General features: G+C 41.0%; 1 pseudogene across 1 annotated transcript; it reads right to left on the reverse strand.

The window, feature by feature from the left end:
* Positions 1 to 3270: 3270 nt before the first annotated feature.
* On the reverse strand, positions 3271 to 20699 carry LOC110205319 (ficolin-1-like; annotated as a pseudogene). The gene is made up of 9 exons (XR_013484715.1): positions 20572 to 20699; positions 19449 to 19562; positions 19015 to 19068; positions 13769 to 13804; positions 12546 to 12581; positions 10631 to 10754; positions 7998 to 8127; positions 7096 to 7231; positions 3271 to 4868 (listed from the first exon to the last, which is right to left on the reverse strand). The product of XR_013484715.1 is annotated as a ficolin-1-like (transcript).
* Between the last annotated feature and the right edge of the window lie 1066 nt (positions 20700 to 21765).

Here is a 21765-nt window from a genome sequence, read left to right on the forward strand (position 1 = left end):
AACCTGACCTGAAATCTCTCTGGACCCTGTAGTGCTTACAAGGTTAGTGCCTGGGCATATCCATCTCTAGGTTACTGCTTGTTACTCCTGTGGCTGCTTCTGATGGCTTCTGTGTATTCTGCTGCTAACTCTGGTTGCTGGTAGATCATTTGATGTGAGCTGTGGCTCTCCCAAACTTACCATTAGCCTGGGCACTCTCATCTTGGAATTCTCATTCATGTAAAATCAGGAAAGAATAAACTTTTAAAAAAATTATTAAAGAGGCACCATGTGCTTACTATCACCAAGCTGGAGAAATTTAGCCAGCTATCCCTCCCCCACTCATCAATACTCCTCTCACTCTAAGCTGCCAAAAAAGAGACTGAGAGATGGGTGGGTCAGATCTTTTGACTGCAGCATTCAATTCTAGCTCAGCTACTCCTGAGTCATCATTTCTTCCCAGCTGCAGCCACTTAGAAGACTTTTCACACAGTCCAATCCCCTGAGTCACTCATGGCCTGAAATCAGCCCCTATAGATTGGAAACAGGCAGAATAAGTATACATATGAGCTAAAAACTAGCCCTCATTGGCCAGTCCATCTCATCTGCCTTGTGTTTATTTTGTATATATACTATATAAATGCACACATTGTCTTCCCCAGTAGAAGGTTAAGTCCTTGGGGATAGCCACTGTTCCATTTTTGCCCTTGTATCTGCAGTGCCTAGCACAGTGCCTGGCACATAATAGGGGCTCAATAAGCACTTATTGATTGATTGAAGGAGAGATCACTATCAGGGAAAGCTTCAAAGAAGGGGAAAAGAGCAATTCTACTCTGGAGGATAACAACCAGGGGTGTTCTAGAGCCAACTGAAACCTGGCACTGTTAAATTTTAACTGTGAGCTTTTAACCTTGAAAATTGTCAAATGCTACAAATCAGGGTTTGATTTATGGTTTTGTTGATTGTCTCTTGACTTAAGAAAGTGATGGAGAAAATGATGTTAATAATGCAGATTAAGCTTAAAAATGGTTCGTGTGTATATTCCCCCTCCCCACAGTCTACTCTCCAAGTTGGTTGTTAAATATTTACCAGAACTCTTAACTTTCAGCTCATCCCACCTCAGACAGGGAGTTTGTGCCACTTCCTAACAGTGATCATTAGTGATTTTGAAGAGAGAGGGAAGCAGTTTAAGAATGTATAAAAGTGTTCATCCTACACTCTCACCCCCATGGATAATTCAGATGATTATTTTCTTATGGAGCATATCAGTCTGCACTCCTGTAGGGTTGTACTTAATCATACTGAAGTCTTTCCTCACCTTCCTTATCTGTAGAATTAAGGGGTTGGACGAGTTGGCCTTTGGAGTTCGTTTCAGGCCCATAGCTAGATCCTGTGAAAACAACTCTGAGATTTCACTTCATGCCCGACACAATGGAGAAGATGGAAATAGTTAATGTTGGTAAAACAGTTGGAAAGCAGGCACACTAGTACATTGTTGGTGGAGTGGTGAATTAAAAACAGCTCTTCTGAAAATCCCTTTGGAATTATGCTTTTAAAAAGTGACTAAAACGGTCATACCCTTTGATTAGAGATCCCACTGCTGAGCATATTGCCATAACATATAAAAGAAAGAAACACTAAAATATTTGTAGCAACCCATTTTGCAGTAGCAAAGAATGGGAAGCAAAGTAGGTTCCCTCCCATTGCCTGAGGAACGGTTAACTATATTGGGGCACAACATAGAAGACTTGGACTTATGAAGGAAGATGTTATCTATTTTTAGAGAAACAGATGACAAGTAGAAATAAGCATAGTATGGTCTTACATATATATGTAAGAGTATATGTATATGTTTATAGATATCTATGCATATATATACATATGCATATATTTGTGTATATATATCTCTATCCTTAATTATAGCCTTTTTTTAGCGGGGAGAGGGAGAGGAAGAGAAAAATAAAATTAAAAATGCACAGCAGAGAACAAAAGAAAACCTAAAAAGAAGCAAAGTTGGGCAGCTTTGCAAACAATGTGTAGTATTTGTCATGTAGGTTTTCTTGAAATGGAAACTTATTTTTAATTTTATTTGAAATTTATATTGAATCATCTTTTATGTTCTGCTGTGTACATGGCAATGTTTATTTTTTCTTTTCTCATTGTGTTTAAAAACATTTACTATATCCATATCTCTATCTATCTATCTATCTATCTATCTATCTATCTATCTATCTATCTATCTATCTATCTACTGGGGCACATGAAGGTAGTAGAATGTTACTTCACCATAAGAAGTGATGAATAGGAAAAACTTAGAGAATTATGGGAAGAAAGATATGTAAACTGATTTAGAGTGAAATAAGAAGGACCAGGAAAACAATATACACATTAATTACAACAATATAAATTGAAAGAAGTTTAAGGGAAAAAAAAAAGCAAGGGGCAGCTAGGTGCTTGAAGCAGCACTAGCTCTGAAGTCAGGAGGACCTGAGTTCGAATGTGGCCTCAGATACATAACACTTACTAGCTGTGTGACTCTGGGCAAATCATTTAACCCCAATTGCCTCGCAAAAAAAAAAAATCAAAATGGAATGCTGTGTCATTTGTGATGACTAAAGTTGGCCCTGGAGAAGAATTGAGAAAAGGCACTTCTTTTTGCAGGTGTGGGGGACTGTGACTGTGGAATATGACACATCAGACTCAGTTGATGTGTTGGTCAGTTTTTGCTGAAATGGTCCCTCACTCTTCCCCCTTTGTTTTAAAACTCTTGTCACAGGGGATGGCTTCTGGGTAGTGGAGCCCAGCGGGGATACACTTGGAAGTTGATGTAAAAACAAAAGGCATCAGTAAAAAAAGAAAATTGCCTTGGTACTATACTGATATTTAATGTAGTGCTGCTTCCCTATGGTCTTGCACAAGTCTTCCCACACAGTGCAGCAAGCTGAAGGGAACACAGTACCCCTTCATTCAACTCAACAGCTCCTGGAGTCATGAAATTCTGTATTTAGAACTGATACAAAAGCAACTTAAAATGTCTACCTAGAAAGAGGGTTAGAATCCATGCAATGTAATGGCTTATATAAGGATTAGTTGAAGAAACTGGGGATACTTAGAAAAGAGGGTTTAGGGAGGACATGATAGGTATCTTTTAGTATTTGAAGGGCTGTCAGGTGGAAGAGGCATTCAAATTGTTTTGCTTTTCCCCAGTTGAAGACCTTGAAGCAATGGGAGGAAGCTGCAGAGAAATAGAGTTTCTTTTAATATAAGAAAAAAAGCTACACAACAATGAAATGAAGTAATCAATCAACCAATCAACATTTATTAAGCTTCTCCTATGTGCCATGCACTGTACTAAGTACTGGAGATATAGAAAGAGGCAAAAGACAGTGTTTGCCTTCAAGTAGCTTACAATTTAATAGTAATAACAACTAGCATTTATATATCACTATGTCCTGAATGCTTTACAATTATTATCTCATTTAACCCTTACAATAGCCCTAAGAGGCAGGTGCTATTAATATCCCTATTTTATAGATGAAGAAACTGAGGTTAAGTGACTTGCCCATGGTCACACAGCTAGTGAGTATCTGAGGCCAGATTTTGAACTCAGGTCTTCTCCACTCCAGTTCTGGTGCTCTTATCTACTGTATCATTTAACTGCTTGATAAAAAAGTTCTTATCACTGGAAGTCTTTAAGCTGTGTAAACACTTGTTGGGGATATTGTTGAGAAGATTAGAAGATTCCTGTGGAAGTATATTTAGTATAAGATGACCACTGAGATCCCTTCAAGCTGAGATTCTAATTCTATTGGGCAGAAAGGAAATACATAGGCAACAGTGATATAACATGAAAGTAAATGATTAAGCAAAGGTTGAAATGAGATTAGGCTTTTATTTGGTAGGCAATGTGAAATCATTTTAGATTTTTGAGTAAGAGGGGAGGGAAGGGAAGGGAATAAGCATTTATATAATACCTACTATGTGCTAGGCACTATGCTAAATGCTTTTACAAATATTATCTTATTTGTTCCTCATGACAACCCTGTAGGAAGTTATATGATTATTACCCCCATTTTATAGTTAAGAACACTGAGGCAAACAGAGATTTAATGACTTGCCTAGGGCCATACAGCCACTAAACGAGTAAAGCTGGGTTTGAACTCAGGTATTCCTGACTCCAGGCCCAGTGCTGTAGCCATGGAACCCTCTAGCTGCATATGCATCTAACATCAGGCATGATTAGAGATGTGTTTTGGGAAGATTGCTGGGGCAGAAATATGTATTATAGCTATGTAGGCATTGGGGAATACTGAAAGATGGAGACCAGTCAGAAGGTTATTGTGATAATACAGATATGAGCTGATGAGGGCCTGCCCTGGGATGGTAGTAGTGGGAATAGAATGGAGAGGATGGTAGAGAGAGAAATTGAGCAGAAGGCATTCTTAAGCCATTTCCAGGCCTTTAGAACTTGTGTAGAATTACCTTTAATGCCGTCCCCTCCCCAAAAGAGCAGTAGCATCTCTGCTCCCTCTTGGCCAAACCCACACTATGGTTAGGAACAACATCAACAGCAATTCTTCGTGTAGTTCCCTCCCCTAATAGTCTGGTCCCGAATTCTTTCAATAGATGAAGAGATGCAGGGTTAGACAGGCCTGAACTTCATTTCAGATATCATGTAAGAATAATTGTACCCTTTTCCAGACTTCCAGTTGATTCCATTGGCATAGGTTTCATGGTTTCCCTGGAGGTAGAGCCCATTGAGATTAGCATGGTGGCAGTTTGCATACCACCAGCCCCCCTTGAATATCTGGGCACAGTTGGACTTGTCTTCATCATTGTCTTGGTCCTTGGTGGTAAATGACTTGTTACTGTGGTAGCCCATTGAGTCACCTGCAGAGATTAGGGTACAACCAAAACTCTTAGTTGTCCAACTCTGTTCACCTATATGATGTTCCAAAAGTACTCAAAGGGAATTAGAGAAATGTGCAATGGACTAGGCCCAGGGGCACCTGGGTCCTAGCCCTGGCTCTGTCATTGATTAATTGGGTAGCCATTTAACATCTCTGGGTAAGAAGAAAGATGAAGAGAGAGAAGAGAGAGAGGGAAGGAGGAGGAGGAAGAAGAAGAAGAAGGAGGAGGAGGAAGAGGAGGAGGAGGAGGGAAAGAGAAAGAGAGAAAGAAATGGTGAAATGTGATGAGGGATGATTTAGAGCTGGGAGGGACCTCAGAGGCTATCTATTCTGAACTCTTTATTTTCAGATAAGGAAACTGAGCTCACAGTGGTTAATTGACTTGTCCAAGGTCACACAGGTCATAAATTACAGAGGTGGGGAGAGAGCACTAGAAATGGAGAGTATAAGAAAAGCAACATAGAAATGAGGTACTTGATCTGATTCTTAAAAAAAAATATAGAAAAGGCAGAGAAAAGCCAGGAATAGGGGGAAGCTTGAATGAATATAAAGAAGCAAGAGTTAATATATTGAGTTCAGGGATCACCTAGGAATCCAGTTTGTCTGCAATGTAAGTTGTATGATGGCTTAATGTGAAATAAGGAGGTTGGAGGCAAGCTATGAAAGGCCTTGAATTTTAGACTGATGATTTTCCATTTTATGCTGGAGGCAATGGGGGCCATTAAAGCTTTATAGCAGGGGAATGACATGATCAAATTTATGTCTGAGGAAAAGTATTTTGGGAATGGTGTGAAGAATGAATAAGGGGAGAGAATGGAGGCAGGGAAACCAGTTAAGAAGCTCCAATAGCCCAGGTCAGAGGTGATTAGGGCCTGAGCTAGGGTGGTAGAACTGTAAGTAAAGAGAAGAGGACAGAATTGAGAGACATTATAGAAGCTAAGTAGTTCAGTGGATAGAGTGCTGGGCTTAGAGTCAGGAAGACCTCAGTTCAAATCCAGCTCAGACATTTACTAGTTGTATGACCCTGGGCAAATCACTTAAGCTCTGTCTATCTCCATTTCCTCAACTGTAAAATAGAAATAATAATAGCACCTACTTTTTACAGAGTTCTTGTGAGGAACAAATGAAATAACATATGTAAAGTGCTTAGTCCAATGCTTGGAACATAGTGGGTGTTTTTTGCTTGTTCCCTTTCTTCTTACAGAACTGACAGGACTTGCAAACTAACTTGCATCCAGGGATAGAAGAGCAAGAATATTCAAAGATTTGGTTTTGAATTTGGTGCTCTGGGAAGATAGGGGTGCTCATGACAGAAATAGGAAAGCTGGGAGGAGGGCAGGTTTACTGGGGAAGATGAAAAGTTCAAATTCTGGATATGTTGAGTCTGAAGTGCTGGTGGAACATCTTGGTCCATTATGTAGGACTGGAGCTCAGGGGAAGGATTGGGGCTAACTACATAGGAAAGAAGGAAGCAAGCATTTATCAAGCACTTACTCTATGCTTCCAAGGGAGGCAGCTTTTTATGTTATCCATGGCCTTTCTATGCCCCCAAATAATCTATCTCCTATCTTCACCATCCCACACCCTACATCGTCTCGTAGCATTTCTGCAAGGCTCCCCTTCAGGGTACACCTTTCCCTAACCAACTCTTTCAAATACATGTATTGTCTGATCATCATCTCTCTTAGGTTTTCTTGTTTCTGGGGATAGACAAGCTATTCTAAAATGTGAAATCTGCCATTAAGCTTTGTGTTGCCATTATTCCATACCTGTAAGTTTCTGAGGGGTAGACACAAGGGCCTGTGGCCTCATCATTTTAATAGATCATAACATCACATACCACTGGGACACCTTAGAGATGATCTCATCCAACCCCCTCTTCTTGTAGATGGTGTAATTGAGGCTTGACTTGCCCAAGGTATTGCAGTGATAGAGCAAGTATCAGAACCTAGGGAGAGTCTCTCTTGAGCTCTCTCTTGAGTATCCAATGGTTTTACATCCTTGGGATTGTGCCTAAGTCATAGGCTGTAGGGAGGTAGAAAGCTCTGGCCAAGGAAGCAGAAATGGCAGCCAGCGTTGTGGGGGCAAGGTGGTGGAAAAGCAATGCTTCTTTTTAAGGGATGAGTCTTTGTGGGGATATTTGAACACATGACCCTTTACTGCTTCTCTGGAGCCCTCTACTTGTCACAGAAACATGGATAACACTCCTGCATTTCCATCCACAAAGTTTCCCAGAAGCAGCTTATATTTCTCTGTCTCTCCTAGAATCTGGAATGATGTGTACTTGGCAAAGAAATGGTTTTGGTCAAAGTCTTGGAGGTCAATTCAGAGTTCATTGTTTCCTGTTTAGAAAGGATACGAAATTGTGTTTTATTAGTCAACTCCTACTTCCTAAGGGTACCCTGCTGTCTCCAGACTGGACTATCTTTAGGGCTTGAAGTTTTAGGCCAGTTGCTTTAATTTATCACATTTCTATCTTCTTTATTCACTTCCCATTGATAGGGCTGCTGGACTTCTCCAACCCCCAGGGCTCTTGTGACAAGTTGAAACTATAAATATTGTCCCCAGATTTGTCCATGAGCATAGTCTGTGCCTTTCCTTTAGCCTATCTGCCATGTTTTCCAGTTTCATTTATATTGAGACTGTCAATATTAGATATTTTCATTCCCCCATTAGTAAGTATATCATCTGTTTTTGATGCCTGTCTATGTTTGTGAACTCACATTTAGCATGTGAATAGTTACATTAATATTTATAGAGAGTCTAAATTTCTGTATTTGTAGAAAGTCTGTGTGAGGGGGAAAAAACCCTCATAGAAACAAAACGTGGCATGTAGTAGATACTTAAGTATTTGTTGGATTGAATTGATTGAACTGAACTGAATTGACTAGAGATCCTTCTGAGCTAAAGGAGTGATTCTCTATTGGTAGTCTTCTAGTCTCTATGACAAATAGGTAGGAAGATACTTTTGGGCAAGGGGACATTTTATAGTGTTCTTCACATCATACCATATATGGACCACCCTATCTGTATATGCCCTATATCTATGGGTGAGGACCCTTTGCCTGGACCCAGGGGAATGTGGGTAGAGATGATGAATTTTTTTACTCTGAGTTGTTAGGTGATGGAGGTTGTCATTCCCCATCTAAAATGCCCCTAGCTGACTGCCAAAGCCTCTCTTGTATGCAGCCCAGTTCCGGAAGAAATTCACAGACCCATCAGCTCGTCTCTGGAAAACCTGTGATGGAAAAAGAGGAGGGAACAGAAGTAGGTATGTACAGTCTGGAAAACAGAAGGTTATGAAGGGGTGGAGTATCTGTTTTCAAGTGCCTGAAAGGTTGAAGCATTAGGATTGTTCTATATCATCCCAGAGCAGAGGACAAGGAGCAGTAGGTAGAAGTCACAGAAAGAGAGAGTTTGCCTCAGTAGAATGTAGCCTGCCTTTGGGAGCACACAGACTTGGCAAAAGGATGATTTGACTGAAGTAGGAAGAAGAAAAGACTCAAGAGACAGGTAAGCCAGAAGAAAGAGAGTAGAGCTGAAACAGTAGCAAGCAGCATAGTGAGAGATTTAAGCTATGAGTGAGTCTATCAAAAAACCTGAAATAACACTGTATGGTGATGCATCAGGATCCAGAAGGGCAGCTCAGGGATCTGCAGCTCTGAGGAGGTAAGAAATAGCACAAGAGACCAGATCAGAGGAATGTGGGAAGAACCTCTTCTGATTCCTTGCAAAACGGCTTTTCCCTTTTACTTAGCTAGGTGTGTGAGCATTTCTTCCATATGTGTTGCTTTCAATTTAGATCTTATTTACCTACAATAAAACCCTGTTGGCCACCAGAAATGCTAAGCTGGGTCCACATGTTCTTTAAGGCTTATGAATAAGGAGAAAATAAGAGAGGAAGTATTCTTGACTTCGAGGAGACAGAATATTGGGTCAGCGGCTAGTGATCTGGGTGTTGGCCACCAGAAATGCTAAGCTGGGTCCACATGTTCTTTAAGGCTTATGAATAAGGAGAAAATAAGAGAGGAAGTATTCTTGACTTCGAGGAGACAGAATATTGGGTCAGCGGCTAGTGATCTGGGGACTTTAAGCTATTAGGGCAAAGGGAGAGAACGTTGCTAGATCATGCAAGCCTGACATAGGGATTTAGATAATCCTAGAAATAAATTAGGAGCCTGTGAAAGTGGCAGGCTGTCAGGAGTGAAGCATGGGTTGGAGTACTTTCCCTTTCCAATTGATGGCCACCATTCTCGGAGGGGTAGGTTTGAAAGAAAGACCTTTCTCCTTTGAGAGAGGAGAGAGTTGAAAGAAAGGCTTACACAGAGAGAGTGAGGATCTCCTAGTACATGGGCAGCTTAGCCTGCCTTGTTGGCTATTGCCACTTGCTGCCTACAATGACTAGCAAAAAGGGTTCCATAGTTTAATGGGTTGTCTTGGGAGACAATGAGTTTCTTCTCATTGAAGGTCTTCAGGTAGATGCTGGATACTTGTCTGGGACATGGTTGAAGAGATTTCTGTTCAGATAATGATTGGAGTACATGAAGTCTGAGGTCCCTTATGATTCCATGATTCTGTGACTATGCTTGAAAGAATAAAATCCTCCTAGGGTCCTCTAGTTAACATGCTCTTTCCTAGACCATATAGTCAAAGACTCTCCCACTAAACCTTAGGCAATTTCTTCTTGTTTTAGTTTGAGATTAGTTTTTCCTGGAGAACAGAAAACTAAGTACAAGATCTAATAACTTCATTCAAACACATGAAGATTATTATAAGGAACTCACTGACCAGCCATTCTCCATCTCCCCTGAAGACAGAATAAGAGAGACAAAATTCTATTACTAAGGAAGTCAGGTAAGACCCAAAGGAGATTTTTCCAGCGAGAAGTGTTGTTGGACACTGAAATAGACAATAACCTGTAACTGTGGAACCTCTTTCCTAGAGATCCAGAAACACTTCAGGGATGCTTATTAGAAGGAAAAGAAAGTGGATTACAGCAGAAGTGTCAAACATGGTACCTACAGCCACATGTGACCCACAATACTCCCTAGTGTGGCCCAAACTAGATTAAGCTTTGAGTGGGAAATATTTAACAAAATAAATAAAAAGAAAATAAATCATGATAGTGTTAATATGTGGTTTTAAAAGTCAATATGTGACAAGTTGTTTTAACATGTAATTGGTGGAAAAATTTTTTAAAATATACAATTAAAAAAAAAGTCAACATGTGGCCTTCAATCTATAGCTTACTGCTTCTTTATATTTGAGTTTGAGACCACTAGACTACAGGATCAGAGAAGGTCTCGTTCTCACTCTTGGTTTCTGGATTCTATTTTTTTTTAGGCAATTGGGGTTAAGTGACTTGCCCAGGGTCACATAGCTAGTAATTGTCAAATGTTTGGTCTGAGTCAAATTTGAACTCAGGTCCCCCTGACTTCAGGGCCAGTGCGCTATCCACTGTGCCACCTAGCTGCACTTGGTTTCTGGATTCTAGATTCTATGAATAGCTAGTTAGTTGGGAAGGTTAGTGATGAGAAAAGAGGCCCTGAGCAGGCTCCTCACAAAGTGTGATTAACTATGGGGTATTAGCTCCCTGCACAGAATTGCAGAATGTCAGAGCCAGAAGGGACCTTAGAGATTATCTAGTCCAACTCCCTCATTTTAAAGATGGAGAAGCAGAGACATAGAGAAAGGAAGTGATTTGGGTCTGGGCCAGCCTGCTCCTGGAGGTAGTCACTCACAGTCCATTCACCACCATCAGTGTCCATGTCACCACAGTCATGGGGGTACAGTCATAGGGATAGATCGTGAACCAGCCACTCAGGATCTTCCCCTGGTTTAGCAGATCCTTGCAGGTTCTTGGTCCTGGAAATGCCAAATGATGAAGGGGGTAAATGTAGCTCAGGTTGAAAATGCCTACACAAAACAAGGTGTACCCAAGGTTTTTCCTTGGCCTGCTTCTTTTTTTCTCTTTCTGTCTCTCTGTGGACTGGTCTAGTCCACTCTCATGGCTTCTATGATCACCTTCATGCATTTGACTCCCAAATCTATATTTCTAGCCCTAATCTCTCCCTTGGTCTCTAGTCGTATATCTCCAAATAACTGACTTCCATTGGCATTTCAAAAACATGTTCATACCTGAACTCACCAATTTCCCTCCTAAAGCTTCCCTTCTTTTCAATTTTTCTATTTTTTGTTGATAGGGCCATCATTCTCATCTCCCTCACCACTCTGCCTACAATCAGTTGCCAACTGTTGTCAATTTTCTCTCCTCAACATCTCTCAAATTTGTCTCTTCTTTACTCATGCAGCTACTACCCTGGTTCGGTACCTCATTACTTCTGACCTAGACTACTGAAACAGCCTGACTCCTTTCTCTCCTCTCTCCAATCCATCCTTTATGCAGCTGCAAAATCCACCTTCTTAATGCACAGTCTGATTCTGTCACTCCTATGCTCAGGAACCTTTAGGAGCTCCCTAATGGTCATAGAAAAAAATACAAATTCCTTATTCTGGTCTGTAAGGCCCTCCACAATATGGCTCCAACCTACCTTTATTTCACTCTGATATCTTTCATGTGATTTACTTTCTAGCCAAACTGAACCACTAGCAATTCTCTGATCCCTTTTTTCTGTGCATTTAAGAAGTATACTCCATGCCTGGAGCACACTCCTTGCTGTTGCAATCTTTTTCTCTTAAGATCGGCCACCTCTCTTATGAAGTCTTCACATCCTTTATCTCTATATCTTTCACTCGTTCCTGCTCCACTTCAATTGAATGTGAATTCCTCAAGTTTCTTATAGGACTCTGTCTCCATCTTTCTTTTGTCCTTATCCTGGTTTACCTCATATCATACTTATTGATATGCATGTTGTGTCTGCACATCTAGACTGCAAGTGTCTTGAGAGCAAGACCTGTGTTGCTTTTTTTTTTTAAGTCGTAACCTGAAGAGAAGCAGTGTGGCAAAGTGCATAGAGAGCTGGCATCTGAGTCAGGTGGGCTGTGTTCTGCCTGACACACCCTGGCTCTGTGGTACTGGGCAGATCACTTAGTGTCTTAGTGCTCTAGCCAACTCTCTAAGACTGTGAATGGAAGCAGAAGTGACAATCTGCATTAGAGGAGGGAATTTCCTCTTCCAGGAGTTCACGACAACAATGAAATCACAAGTCCAATCCCTATTCTGGCCTAGATCAAATTGTTCCACTGGTGGCAGCTACCGTCTACTCAGACATAGTGCCCAAGACAAAATCATCAGTTCTGGAATTCCAGCCTTACAAACCCAGGCCTGCAAAGTGATGGTGAAAGTCATTTCACCTCAGGTGCTTTAGAGGCTGGTGGAACTCTGGTGGTCCCTCTCTAGACCCAAGTATCGCAGAATGCCCTTCCTGCCTGAGCATTGTCCTACAAGCTGGTGCCCTGTCCTTAGAGGGGCCACTCCCATAGAATTATAGATTTTGACCTGGAAGGAACCCAAAAGGCTACCTAATCCAACCCCTTCATTCTACAGATGAGGAAAAGGTGCCAGAGGAGTTAAGTAATTTGCCCAAAGTTACACAGGTGGTAAGTATCAGATTTGGGCTTTGGATTCATGTTCTCTCATTCCAAAGTTGGTGCTCCCTTTCAGCTGCTTCTTCTGTAATCCAGGGCCACACTTACCATTCATACACAGCATGTTTTCCAGGTCCTTTGCCCCTGGAGATGAAAGGAAAAATGGGGCAAAGTTCAGAGGACCAAATGTGACACACAAGGACCAGGATGTGAGACATGGGGCACAGAGTCCATGTCAGCTCCCTTGATTTCACCCCAAGTATATGTATCAGAGCTACAAGAAACTGAGGAGGCTATTGACTTTTCCTCTTGGCCTCACCTCTCTTGGTAGTTCTCTGCTCTTCCATTTTTCTTCTACCTCTCAACAAATCAAGAGCAGACCAATGCTCTCCAGAAGAGATCTCTGACCTGACTCCAGTATGGGACTAATTCTCTCAAATATCACTTCCTCTCTAGCTTCTGACCTCCCTACCCCCTTTTAAAAATTTTGTGGTAATTCTTCCATGGGGTAGCTAGATGGATCGGTGGATAGGGCACTAAACTTGGAGTTAGGAAGTCCCAATTTCAAATCTAGCCTCAGATACTTACTAGCGGTGTGACTCTGGACAAGTTATTTAACCTCTATTTGCTTTAATCAGCTGGAAAAGGAAATGGCAAACCACTTTAGTATAGAAAACCCCATGGATAGTATTGGTGTCCTATGGTCCACAGGATCATGAAGAGTTGGACCCAATTGAATGATTAAACAACAGTTCTTCCATAGAGGGTAGGATGCTTCCTGGGCATTCAAGTTCATTTTCTAAATTTATGATCCTAGTATCCTAAAGATCTTCTATTTCAGTTATTCTCTCCTTTCCTTTTAAGAGCTTTGAAAGTACCAGGTAACAGTTGGCCAGGAGTAGGAAGCATGGGAGAGGGGAGGGAAGGAAATAAGCATTTATATAGCACTTACTTTACTCCAGAAACTGTGCTAAGCAACTTGCAAATATTATCTCATCTGGTCCTCACAACAACCCTGGGGAATAAGTGCTGTTATTACCCTCATTTTACAGTTAAGAAAACTGAGGCAGACAAAGAGTATGTGACTTGCTTAGGGTCACATAGCTGAGACTAGATTTGAATTTGGGTCTCCCTAACTCCAAGCTCAGAGCCCTATCCACTGTACCACCTAGCTCCTATGTCACAATGTCAGGATTGTACTGTGTAGGCAGGAGAGGACCACAGCCTGGGGTCTGGGGAGAAAGGACCCTCTCAAACTAAGAGTTTTTTTTTTTCCTCTTCACACACAGCTCTCCAAACTTGTCATGGGTAATTATGGGGAATATTCTCACCAAAGGAAGATGACATCTCTGGGGCTCCTTTTTCTCCTGAAAGAGAGAAACAAATTTTAATTCTTGGCTGTTCTGGAGAGATCTTTGTTCTTGTTGTTCTGGGAATTTATTTTCTTGATACTGATTACGACTAGTAAGGGCTGCCAACTTCATGCTTTACTGGAGTCTGTCTAGTTATGCAATCAGTGAAAGGGGAGGAAGTATAATCCTATCTAACAACCCAGGGGATAAAGTGTGATGAAGTCAGGAGAATGAGCTCTCTCCTCTTTCCCCCTGGTATCTTTGGTCAGTCATGTGTTGGCTACAGCTTTAGATTTATTCCTTGGGGCTGTATAAAGGACAGACAGTACTTGGTCTGTTTCTTGTTGTTTGTCCTTTGTTCCTAAAGAGGACCATGACATCAAGAAAATGTCATGACTTGCAAGTGAATTGGATTTCAGGGAGGAAGGGCTGGGCAAAGTCACCAGCCTCACTTTCTCCTCTTGAGCAGTCTGGTCCAGTGGCAAGATATAGATCAGGATGGCCCTGGATGCATCGGGAGGCCTTGACCTTTTTAAGCTAAAGTTTTTCCCAGGTCTCAGTTTGCCTAAGGCAATGCCCATTTGATTAAGACTACATGAAAATGAGGCAAAGAATGTCCTTTTACCTAGTCAATGAAATAAATAAAATAAAATCAATATGGGAGGGGAAGACCCTCAGGTTTCTGGCCAAAACAGGAACAATTGCTGTCTACACTCCCTCTGAGCCATTAGGTTGCAAACAATGACCAACTGAGGCTTGGGAAGAACTTATTATTGGCCAATAAATGAGAGCCAGAGTGATTTGTATTTAAGGCATAGTCCATAAAAAAGAAATCGAGCCCCAAAACCTTGATGAGTAAGGGTACAATTCCCTGTGTGGACAGGAGTGGAGGGAGAGGGAGGAGGGAAGGAAGGAGGAAAGGAAGGAAGAAAGGGAGGGAAATTTGTATAGGGGATAGATATGGAAGGATGCTTTAAAATACATTTGTGGAAAGCTAATTTTAGAGCTGAGTGTGAGTTCTCAAGTTGAAGTCAGGCCCAGAAGCGTAACCTTGGCCTAGATCCTAGTGACCTAAAGAGGTTGAGACTCAACCAGTGAACTTTGGCCCACTTCATTGGGAGACCTTGGGCAAGTATATCAGTTAACTGTTTATTGCCTCAGATAATGGGAATATCTAAGAACATTTTGTGCTTCTTTTCTATTTATATAAGGTTATGTTCCCTTTCAGACACTGACATTACTGACTGAAAAGGAGTGTGAATTGAATATGAAAAAAGCTAAGAAAGCAGCCAGATGAGACCACTTTTTTAGGGCAAAGACAACTTCAGTGCATTGTTTCCCAGATGCTCACTTTCATGTGATCAAAGAGAGAACTTTAGAGTTAATAAATGACGAACCTTGAACCCTAGAATTCTTCGTAATTATTGGGCAAATGTAGAGACTTAGAGTTATACTTGCTTATGGCTTAGCCTGAAGAGATGAGGATATAGTAAGTATACTGGTTAATCCCCATAAATTAGAAGAAGTCTCTCACTGAGGGTATCCAGCTGTGAAACAGTCAGTCAATTAATGAGTATTTATTAGGTATCTACTATGTGCCAGGCACTATGCTAACTGCTAAGGATACAAAGAAAGGGAAAGAATAGTCCCTTTTCTTAAGGAGCTCACAATGGGGGGAAGACAATATGCAAATAACCATATACAAACAAATATAAATAAGAAAGAATGAAAAGAGAGTAGGCACTAGATTTAAGGAGGGCTGGGAAAAGCTTCTCTTGGAAGATGGCATTTTATTTGGGACTTGAAGCCAGAAGGCAGAGATGAGGAGGGAGAGTGCTCCAGAAATGAGGGACAACCAGTCAAAATTCTCAGAACCAAAAGATGGAGTGTCTTATTTGTGGAATAGCAAGGAGGCCAAAGAATACGTGTGTGTGTGTGTGTGTGTGTGTGTGTGTGTGGTGTAAAGTGTAAAGTACAAGAAGACTGGAAGGTGTTGGTGGTGGGGTCTAGGTTATGATGGGCTTTGGATGCCAAACAAAAGATTTTGTATTTGATCCTGGAGGTGATAGAAAGCTTATTGAATTTAGTAGAGAGATGACATAGTTGGACCTGAGCTTTAGGAAAATCACTTTGGTGGCTGAATTGGGGGTGCACTGGAGTGAGGAGAGATTTGAGGCAAATAGTCCAGGTGTGAGGTGATGAGTGCCTGTGCTTGAATGAAAGCAGTGTCAGAGGAGAGAGGGGGGCACAGATGAGAGATATTATAAAGATGAAATTGACAGACTTTGGCAATTGATTGCATATGGAGAGTGAGAGATAGTGGGAAGTCCAGAATGACTCTTAGGTTGCAAGCCTGAGGGGCTGAGAAGACAGTTGTACCCTTTACACCATTGACAGGGAAGCTTGAAAAGGAAAAGGGTTTGGGAGTGAGGGGAAAGATAATGAGTTCTGTTTTGGACATAATGAGTTTAAAACGTCTTCTGAATATCCAGTTTGAGATGTCTGAAAGACAGTTGGAGATGTGAGATTGGAGGTCTGCAGAGAGATTGGGGTAGGAAGGGTAGATTTGAGAATCATCAGTATAGAGATTATTATATATATAATTAATATATAATATATGTGTGTGTGTGTGTGTGTATATATATATATATATATATAAAATTAAATCCATGGGAGCTAATGAGATCACCAAGGGAAGTAATATAGAGGGAGAAAAAAAGAGGGCCCAGGACAGAACCTTGAGGGCCATGTGTGGTTAGAGGGTGTGATCTGGAGGGAGAGCCAGTAAAGGAAACTGAGAAGTGATCAGATAGGTAGGAGGAAAACCAGGAAAAAGTGGTGTCCTGAAAACCTAGAGAGAAGAGAGTGTCAAGGAAGAAAGAGTGATTAACAATGTCAATGGCTATGGAGAAGTCAAAGAGAATGAGGATTGAGGAAAATTCATTGGATTTGGGAAGGAAGATTGATCTAAGGGAAGACTCCAGAACCTGATAGAAGAGAGACTGTATACTTTTCTGCCCTGACACCTGCTGCCTAGGAGGTGAAAACCCTTCAGGGCCCGGACAAGGGAATAGACATGGAGAATTTCTACAAGTCTCAGGTTAAGGTTCTTTGCCTTTTCTGAAGGAGTACAACTCTACCCCACCAGCTAAGAGGCCCATCCTAGCAGAGCAGCAGCTTGGCCCTGTAGTAGTGGAGCAGCCCAGCTTAGCAGTAGAGCCATGTGTCCAGCACATCTGCCATGCCTCACTGCCGAGTAACTTTAAATTTGAATCCACTCTTCCTATTCGTGCTACATGCATTTGAGGGAGAATACATCCCAGATTATTGAGTGGAATGTTATGTGATTACTGTTCTTGCTTTGCCTTTTGAATAAATGCATTTGTTAAGTTAATTGTGCTATCTGGGAAGTATGCTGGGCTTGGGAGCAATAGTAGTAAGACTACACCTCAATACCTTCCCCATCTTCTCACCACCTGCCATTCTGAAGTTACTACTAGAACCATGAAAATAGTTATAGTAGCTGTCCCTCTGAGGACCCAACCTGCTTACGTGGGTGAGATTACGAAGTAAATCCATTATACATGTAAAGGGAAACCCCATTATACTTATCTCAGTTAAATATATATCATATCTGTTTGTGCACCTGAATTATCTCCTTAACTCCTTGAGAGAAAGACCTCCGTCTTATCTACCACTATGTCCTCAATTTGTTAAATTCAGTCGCATTGAGATGGTTTAATTTTAGGCCTTTCTGGAGGTAGGAGATGGACTTTATGACCTCTTGTGGTTACTACAAGGCTTCTATGAGTGTATACTTCAGAAAGAATATAAGTAGAGTGGATCTCATTCCAAGGCCCCTTCTTCCCTGATTCTTTGCCTATAATGCCTTGGTTCTCTATTCTCTGTATCCACCAGCATCTTGTGTGCCTTTTATCTTTGACTACATAAAAACCAAAAATAAATTGGGATTTTGGGCAGAAATCTAAAGTATAATCACTGGTCTGGTACTCCTAACCTGTTCTTCCATCCATCCCAATGAGGGTTCTTCACGGGAGGAAGTTGCATTTATTAGGTACTATGAGGACTCAACAATAATTGTGTGAGTGTGTGTGTGTGTGTCTCTCTCTCTATGTGTGCGCACCTGCGTCCATGCTCAATGATTCTTGGGAGTCTTGTAATTATTGCACTCTCCCTCCTTAAATAATAGATATATCTCAGCAAAGAAGGCTGCAAAGGGAATTTCCAAAAAGAGTACCATTTTCCCTTCAATTTTCACTATAAAGTTGGAGATTCTTCTGCACAGAAAAAAATCTCCAGCGACTGAGTTGGAAACTCAGAGAATAAAGGGTGATCAGCACTATGACATAATGGGTGTTATACTGTAGATCAGTGGTGTCAAACTCAAGAAACTAGTAACTAATATGTACATAAAGCTCCCTGTGGGTCACATATTGACTTAGTTTTAAAATGTAATATTATCTGTGTTTTATTGTATTTTTATTTATTTGATTATATTTTAATCTGGTTTGGGCAGCATTTGGGTGTGTTGTGGGCTGCATATTGTTGAAGTTGATCAGAATTGTCATGTAGCTCCAGGAAAAGCTTTAACTTTCTTATCATCATACTATCATTTCCTGAGACTAAAATCTCTTTTGTATCTTGGAGCCCTCCTTTCCTCCTTTGACCTGGGTATTCATAACTGACCTCCAAACTCTTTTATAACTCCACCATTTAATGAAGAGGAATCTGTGGATATCTGACGGAGCTAAGTAGCAATACCTCACTTAACCAGTAGATGTCACGCTCTCATATGATGTCTTCTATCCTCCAAACAAATTAGAAACATTAGATTTTGTGAAACAAATCAGTTCCCTACTTTTTCAAGCATGATGGTTTGACAAAATGCAAAACAAGTTGCCATATTTGTACTTCCTTTTAAAAACTTCTCGCCTGCCAGATCCAGAAAAAGCAAATAACAGCTCACTCTGGGATTGGAGAAAAATAAATTCTCCCCTTGACTCTACCAAGTTTTTCCTTTTTAGTGATATACAAATTGGTCACCCCTTCACATCACAAGGCATTTTGCCAGAAGTTAGTCCAGTGCCTCACACAAATAAGGCACTTAGTGAATAGGTGATGAATTGAAATACTGTACTGAAGGTACTGAAGAGCCTCTGTTATTAGGTGTATATCAAAGATGCTGAGGTATTGTTCTCTCTTACCTTTGCTTCCCATTGGGCCAGCTTTACCTGGGTTACCTGGAGGACCTTTCAGTCCTGCAAACACAAGGATGAAAGCTTAGGTCCTTTTAGGATAGAGATGAAACTCGTGACTATCACTTGAGTGGGGAAAGAAGGGGCAGCCTTAGCTTTTCTGGACCCAAGGATGAAGACCTAGGCTGCCCTTAGCCTAGTTTGAGACCAAAGACAGGAGTGGAGATGCAGATGGAGATAGGAGAGCTCTGCAGAACTGAGCTTATTGGGCTAGGGAGGGGAGGCGGGGAAGGACACAGAGAGATCTTTTAATCTCATTTTTCTTCTCTTCTATTCCTTTTTTCTTCTCCCTTCTACTCCCTCCCTTTCCTCCCAGTCTCTCTCTTTTTATTTCTTTTTCTTCTTCCCTCCTTGGTAAAGGCTCTTCCAGGGAAACTGCATACCTCTTTCTCTAGCAATTCCAGCTTCTCCTTTGGGTCCTGGGGCTCCAGGAGCTCCTGAGCACCCTTGGATCATGAAGATCTTCTCTGAGGATTCCAGACCTACCACCTTCACCTCTGAAATACGCAATGAGGGCCTAGGCTTAGGCTGAGAGGCCCAAGAAGCTGCTGCCTTCTTCTTTAGATGGTAGAGGCAGCAAAAAAGACCTTGCCTGAAATAACTGTCTAATTCTCAGCCTCAAGTCATCACACTGTATCTCCAGCAGGGAAGAAAAATGAGTAAATACATGATTCATGGCAATGTTTTTAATTTTACCATTAAAAAAAGCTATTTATTTATTTATTCATTCATTCATCCATCTATATATCCATCCATCTAAGTTTGAGCAATAATTACCTGAATCAAAATTGTGAGGAAAGGAAAACCTTGACTGAATTTCATTGTACTTGAAAACTTTAGAAAATTTACTTATATGTACCATTTGCTTAACCAATACTTATTAAAGGCCTCCTATACTCATCGTGGAAACCTTATATCAAATAAATATTAGAATTGACAATTGAGTGTAATCAAGATCCTCCGAAATTGTTAATTTTTCAGTGACACATATAGAGACAACTGGTAACCTTCATTTACACAATAAAAAGTTGTGTATGTAAGGGATTACATCATATGCACACAAAGAAAGCCTGTTATTAAAAGAGTCCTGTGGGGAATTACTTTACAAAGTGATAGATCCTTTTGTAAAATAACTGAGGAGAAAGACAGGGTGTTTCTATCCACATGTGATCTTTTTAGTCAGCCTGGATTTTTGTGGATTGGGCATTCTTACCTGCATGGTGACACTGGCCTCAGCAACAACCTTCAGAGTCAATTTCCGTCTTGCAGGCTGTCAGCTGAGCCCCCCTGAAACTCCTCAGACCCACTAATATCTTTATTGGCAGCACTACTCCTGGGCTTTCTGGTCTGGGAAGCCAAGGGAGATCCCAGGGACATGGGGGGATTTTACCTGTCCCCTGTCGTGAAGAGGATATGAAAACTCATTGTCCATTCTCTGTGGCTCTTCCTGAAGGAGAGTTGTCCTTGGAAGTTAAATGTAGCTGTAAAGGAATTACCCTTGCTTACCTGGGCATGAGTTTTCAGCATGGCACAGGAAGGTGAGGACCCAGAAGAATCCTACCAGGGATAGCTCAATTGACCTCTTCATGTTTGGAGGTTCCTCTTGTGTGTCCAGTGCTCTTTTCTATGTCAGGAGTTATAACAGCCTCTGAGCACTAGGATGAACTCCTCCCTGATTTCTTAGCCCTGCCCACTTGCAAATTGGTTTTCCTACCCTGCTTAGATAGCTCCAGGCTACATGGATGAGAGACCCTTCAAGTTATCAGCCCTTGGACTAGTACTTGGATAGCCTGGCAGTTGAAGGTGATGAGAACTGTGTTTTGTTAGAGTGAATGGACTAACCTTTTAGATCCAGTGAGATAAAGGAGTAAGACATCTGGGAAGCAGAGGAAAGGAAAGCCTTCCTTGGTCTTTCTGAATCCCCTCTCCAGTTTTCTAGCTCTCCTTCATGTGTTGTCTTTGACCATTAGAATGTAAGCTCCTTGAGGGTAGGGAGTGTCTTTTTTGGGGTGGGGTGGGGCTGGTGTTTATATTCCCAGAGTTAAACACAGGCTTGGTACATAGTAAGTGCTTAATAAATGCTCATATTCTCTCCATGCATATACATACATATACATATGTGTATATTTGTATATTTAATATATTTACATATGTATATATGTACATGTGTCTTTTCTCAATCCTAAACTTCTGTAATATTTGACTCTGTTGATTACCTTCTTCTGGATTCTCTATCCTCATTAGGTTTTCATGACAATTCCCTTTCTGGATTCTTCTCCTATTTGTCTGTCTGCTCCTTCTCAGTCTCTTTTGCTGGTTCTTCATTGATGTCATGCTAGCTAACCTTGAGTATCCCACACGTCTCTGTCCTGAGCTCTTTTCCTTTCTCCCTCTATGCCAGAGATTCTTTAGCCTTTTTTGTGTCATGGACTCCTTTGGCAGTCTGGTGAAACCTATAGACTCCTTCTCAGAATAATGTTTTTAAAGGCATAAAATAAAATATGTAGGATTACAAAGGAAATAAATTATATTGAAATGCAGTTGTTAAAATAATAATAATAAACCCAATTTCACATACACCATATTAAGAACCTCTGCTCTATATTCTATCTTGATTTATTTATCTCATCAGCTCCCATGGGTTCAGTGATCAATTTATATAGATGGTTTTCCAATCTCTATATTCAGCCAGAGTCTGTC

The sequence above is a fragment of the Phascolarctos cinereus genome, unplaced genomic scaffold, assembly GCF_003287225.1.
Source record: "Phascolarctos cinereus isolate Bilbo 61053 unplaced genomic scaffold, phaCin_HiC Scaffold_2;HRSCAF=192, whole genome shotgun sequence".
NCBI classification, from domain to species: Eukaryota; Metazoa; Chordata; class Mammalia; order Diprotodontia; family Phascolarctidae; genus Phascolarctos; species Phascolarctos cinereus.